General features: G+C 35.2%; 1 long non-coding RNA gene across 1 annotated transcript in view; it reads right to left on the bottom strand.

The window, feature by feature from the left end:
* Positions 1-2,333: 2,333 nt before the first annotated feature.
* LOC144578221 (uncharacterized) overlaps positions 2,334-6,000 on the bottom strand; it is a 61,913-nt gene continuing 58,246 nt past the window's right edge. The window contains exon 3 of the long non-coding RNA XR_013523669.1: positions 2,334-3,875. This is a non-coding gene — a long non-coding RNA (uncharacterized LOC144578221). The remainder of the gene's footprint in view (positions 3,876-6,000) is intronic.

Genomic DNA, 6,000 nt, shown 5'->3' with positions numbered 1-6,000 from the left:
ATTTGGGTTGGTTCCAGGTCTTTGCTATCACAAACAGTGCCACAACAAACATATGTGGGCATGTGTCCTTATAATAGAACCATTTATAATCCTTTGGGTATATACCCAGTAATGGGATTGCTGGGTCAAATGGAATTTCTATTTCTAGACTCTTGAGGAATCGCCACACTATCTTCCATAATGGTTGAACTAATTTATACTCCCACCAAGAGTGTAAAAGTGTTCCTTTTTCTCCACATTCTCCACATCCTCTCCAGCATGTGTCATTTCCAGATTTTTAAATGATTGCTGTTCTAACTGATGTGAGATGTTATCTCAATGTGGTTTCGATTTGCATTTCTCTAATCACCAATGATGATGAGCATTTTTGCATATGCTTGTTGGCAGCATAAATGTCTTCTTTTGAAAAGTGTCTGTTCATATGCTTCACCCACTTTTGAATGGGTTTGTTTGCTTTTTTCTTATAAATCTGCTTTAGTTATTTGTAGATTCTGGATATTAGCCCTTTGTCAGATGGGTAGATTGCAAAAATTTATTCCCATTCTGTTGGTTGCCGGTTCATTCTAATGATTGTTTCTTTTGCTATGCAGAAGCTCTGGAGTTTAATTAGATCCCACTGGTCTATTTTGGCTTTTGTTGCCATTGCTTTTGGTGTTTTAGTCCTGAAGTCCTTGCCTGTGTCTATGTCCTGAATGGTTTTGCCTAGGTTTTCTTCTAGGGTTTTTATGGTGTTAGGTCTTATGTTTAAATCTTTAATCCATCTGGAGTTAATTTTTATATAAGGTGTAAGGAAGGGGTCCAGTTTTAGCTCCCTGCATATGGCTAGCCAGTTTTCCCAGCACCATTTATTAAACAGGGTATCCTTTCCCCCTTGCTTGTTTTTGTCTGGTGTGTCAAAGATCAGATGGTTGTAGATGTGTGGCTTTGCTTCTGAGGCCTCTGTTCTGTTCCAGTGGTCTATATCTCTGTTTTGGTACCAGTACCATGCTGTTTTGATTACTGTAGCCTTGAAGTATAGTTTGCTTAGGATTGTCTTGGCTATGCAGGCTCTCTTTTGGGTCCATATTAAATTTAATGTGTTTTTTTCCAATTCTGTGAAGAAGGGCAATGGTAGCTTGATGGGGATAGCATTGAATCTATAAATTACTTTGGGCAGCACATTCTTTAAATTTAAACTTAATATTTAAATGTATGTAATGTTATAAATACATAGCTATAGGTAATAGTAGAGATGCAATATTAAGAGAGGGATTTAAGAAAATCTAGGAAAGTTTAATAAAACTGCATTTTATATTTTCCAAATAATTCCCTTGTTTTGAAATTTGTCAAATTAAATCCTATTTTATCAGTATGTTCTTTCATGTAAAAATTAAAATAAAAACTCTTACCCTCCCTCTAAGTAGCATGATTTAAGTTTCTGAGCCTCAATTTTTTTAAACTATCTATTGAATGGAAATAAAATAGAACTATTAGTAGTATCAAAGATATCAAAGAAAAAAATGTTATGAAAGAAAAAAATTACTTGGGAAAGCTTAAAATAATCTTATCCTGTGTTTATTATATATCCATTTAATAATCTACTGAAAAGTAAGAAGGCTTTTTTAACATGCAAGACCTACTATCCAAAACAAAACAAAACAAAACAAACAAACAAACAAAAGATATACCATACAGTTCTGAAAACAAATGTGTCTCATGAGGGGGAAAGAAAGAAACAAATAAAAACCAACCCATGAGGCAGAACTTAGGAAAAGCTCAGGAATTAGTCACTTTCTATCTTAGAAGGTGATAGTCTGAGGGAAGAGAATGAAAATGAGTTTAGTTTGAAAGGCTGTGTAAGATGGAAACCCATATATCCTCTTCCACCTTGACTGCACTATAAGGTCCCTTCTGGCAGGTAATATAATGATAAAACAAGAGAAACTGCAAAAGCAGAAAGCACATCCAAAATAGGGATAAAAATTCTGTAGCTAAGCACGGGTATTAAATGACAGACTGAATGCTGAATGATAAGACATCTTATTTCTCCTTTTCGATTCACTTCCTAGAAAGCAGACAAATAGGTTTAGGCTACTATTCGTACCCAGAAATTTAGAGTTCCGCTCCAAATGGACTGGCCAAATAGAAAAGACTAACAGAAACTGACTTAACACTTGAAGATGTCCCTCCCAAAAGTTTTGATTCCTATCAGGAAATTCACCAGTCAACAGCCACCTACATATATATGGTTTTTCTACTTACCATTATACTCTTTTTCATTTAAATTAGAACAGACAACCAAAATCTTCAAGCATTTTAAAAAAGCATTTACTACAAAATACAGCACTCAAAGCAGAAATAAACAAACTTGAAGGAAACTAACAATGCAGAAAACAATTTTAAAGAAATTTAAAATATTTTCACGGCCGGGCGCGGTGGCTCACGCCTGTAATCCCAGCACTTTGGGAGGCCAAGGCGGGTGGATCACGAGGTCAAGATATCGAGACCATCCTGGTCAATGTGGTGAAACCCCATCTCTACTAAAGATACAAAAAATTAGCTGGGCATGGTGGCACATGCCTGTAATCCCAGCTACTCAGGAGGCTGAGGCAGGAGAATTGCCTGAACCCAGGAGGCGGAGGTTGCAGTGAGCCGAGATCGCGCCATTGCACTCCAACCTGGGTAACAAGAGCGAAACTCCGTTTCAAAAAAAAAAAAAACAAAAACAAAAAAATATTTTCATGAAACATGAAAAGGCAATGTATTCATGAAACAAGACAGGATAATGTTAAAAACAAATATTCAGACACCAAAAAATAAAAAGAAATTAAAAGTTCAATGTGAATATCAGAAACTAAATTTGTTGAAATTATCCTGGGGCCACAAACAAACAAACGACAAGAGTAGAAACATAGAAAAATATGAATAACATTAAATGATTAACCTGAGAAGTTAATACCTAGTAAATAAAAATTCTAAAAAGAAGAGTGAAAAAATACATAGAATTATATAAGATAATAACCACAAATTAAAAAGCATCACAAGAACTGAAAAGAATGAGAGGATAGATTCAAATGGCCGATTTGGTGGTAAATACAGTAACAAGTCACATCAAATAGAGTAACAAGTTGTTGCCCACAAATCATCATTTCAAAATAGAAGGATGGAGAGAAGATTCTGCAAATTTTTAGAATTATAAACCAAAACAGTAATCAGTTTTAACAAAATGGTTATGAAATGCTATTGGATTTCCCAAACAACAATGAAAGACAGTAGAACAATATCTCTTATAAACTGATGGAACATTGTTTCCAATTATAATTTCACACACAATACAATTATAAACCAACTAAGACAGTATTATAAACACGTGACACTTAGGCACCCTCTCCAAATTTATTTTCACTATATCCTTTCCCTAAGGGTGCCAAAGAATACTGGAAAATGCGAAGCTGTGAAAAAACTAATTTAAACAGAGGGAAATATGTGCTTCAAAACGTATAGAACCTGCAAAAAAAGAAACTGAAAGGAGTTTCTAGGATGATAATAAATAGAAAATCTCAGAGTAGTACTCAGAGAACAGGTCTTGGAACAACCAGTCAAGATTAAAGCAGGAAGAAGGGCCTGAAGAAGGGCATCCCTGGCTGGGTGCCATGGATCATGCCTGTAATCCCAACACTTTGGAAGGCTGAGACAGGTGGATCACCTAAGGTCAGGAGTTCAAAACCAGCCTGACCAACATGGCAAAATCCTGTCTCTACTAAAAATTCAAAATTAGCCAGGCGTGGTGGTACCTTCCTGTAATCCCAGCTACTTGGAAGGCTGAGGCAGGACAATGGCTTGAACCCAGGAGATGGAGGTTGCAGTGAGCCGAGATGGTGCCATTGTACTCCAACCTGGAAAAAAAAAAAACAAAACTGAAATTCTGTCTCAAAAAAAAAGGGGGCATCCCTAAACAAAAAAATGAAAATCATAGATTATTTGAGGTGTTTGGCTACAGAAATAAGGTTTAAGAGTTTAGGGTAAAGTAAGGGAATAGCAATAGGTACACAGAAAGTATCAGAGGCTATATACAATAACGATTCTTGAATTTCATTAAAATTGATGACACCCTGAACTCAATTTACACAGAGTTGTAGAAACCTTACAAGCATCAAATTGTGTATTATGTGAATGAAATCTGTTGCCATGCTTTAGAAGACTGATAAGATGATATGAAACTGGAGAAGTAAGTAGAATGAGAAAAATGAAAACATTTCTATGCACATTCTTATGAGAATGTTTAACATTTCATAATGAAGAACTTTGGAAAACATGGAAAGAGCTCCAAAATTTTCTTAAAGTAGTCAAATCTTTAAATAATATTTACATATCTTTGCAAAATATTGACACATAGCTAAGACACTTATAAACTAAGTGAAGGAATAATTGTTGGGAAGGAGTCCTCCAAGGACCCTGATCCCACATCTCTTGATTAGTAGTCCACTGCTACTTCTCAAAATTGTTTATCAGCTGGAAATTCAGAGAAGTAATGGCCCTCTGGAATGCATTAAATAAGCATGCATTGTTCCTGTTAACCCTCTGGATAAACAAAAGTCTCGCTTCCTGCTTACTGTACAAGTGGCAAATGTCATAGGTTCAGGATTCCCCTGCTGTGGTTTGCCCACTGCATGAGCCAGCACCCTTTGTCTCTTCATGCTACTGTGTAAAATTTGGCATTTAGGGAACTCACATAGTGATTTTTCTCTACCTACTGTTATTGCTATGTAATAAATTATTTTTTGCTCTATGACCCAGGAGTCCTATGCATTTTGTCAGCATTTATGGAATTGCATCAGCTTATATTTTATTGGCCTATATAGAGTTGTGATGGGAAATCTACTGATTCTAGTTCTTCACATTGTCAAACTTACTTAAATAATATACAATTACAATAGTTACATGTAGCAAGCTATGGAGTTTGTTAAAAAGTTTGATTTATCACACCATTTGTGATTTTGAAATCCTTGGAGATTATTAAAACATTGAAAAATGGGCAGAAGATTCTTCAGGTAAATGACCACTAAATTTGCTTTAATATTTGACTTAATTTTTTATTTAAAATGATTTATCAAATGACTAGGGTTAGAGAAATTGGTCTGAAAATCTTTAAGGTAAATTTACATATTATTTTTTCTTTATCATCAGAAGTAGATACAATTGATCATTGTATACCAGCCAGGAGAAGCATTAGCTATTTCAAATCAATTTAGAATGGGTGGGAGGAATGTTTTTAAAAATAATATCTAAAGATTTCATGGCCAAAAGTACCTTAAGGAAAGAAAAAGTCCAGAAAATATACATAGACAATATTGATAGACAGTCATAGCTTATTCTTCCTACCTTATCCAAAGATGCAAAAAAATTAATATTTCATACTAAGAAGTCTATAACATTTTAGTGATTTCATAAAATTACAACATAGTGAAAAACAGTTAAAAGTTATTGATTTGTTAAAAGGAAAAGGAGCAATAACATGGCGATTTGGGTGAGAACAAAGAAAAGGTGTGGAAGTATTCTCTGATTAAAAGTTTTATAGATAGGGGCACGTTAAGGGTGAGGAAAAAATGAAAGGGTTTAGAATTGCATAATTTCATGGAAATAAAAAACCAAGGAACTAATCAGCTAGATTTTGGACAGGTCATAAATATGGACACGTTTGTCACCTCCAACTACATTAAGCTATGGATCAACGAGAACAATTGCAGACCAGTGGCTAAAGCCTCAGTGAACAAAGGAAGTCATGAGAAGGGGCAGTAGAGTCCAGAACAAGGATGAGAAAAGCATAATGCAGCCATAGGACATAATCTCAAATGAGCAGGGACCTTTACTCACAGAAGAAGGGAGGAGGTCTAGAAGTATCACAGGGATTGAAAACACATAAATCCTGGCCCCCTCAGCCTCACTCTGTACCTTCATATTATAAGGGGAATTAATGAAGATTGAGCACCCTACCCTTAAGAATTCTGCCAGAAAGTAATA

The sequence above is a fragment of the Callithrix jacchus genome, chromosome 11 (assembly GCF_049354715.1).
Source record: "Callithrix jacchus isolate 240 chromosome 11, calJac240_pri, whole genome shotgun sequence".
NCBI classification, from domain to species: domain Eukaryota; kingdom Metazoa; phylum Chordata; class Mammalia; order Primates; family Cebidae; genus Callithrix; species Callithrix jacchus.
The sequence above is the reverse complement of the archived record's forward strand: the minus strand, read 5'-3'. Positions and strand labels throughout refer to the sequence as shown.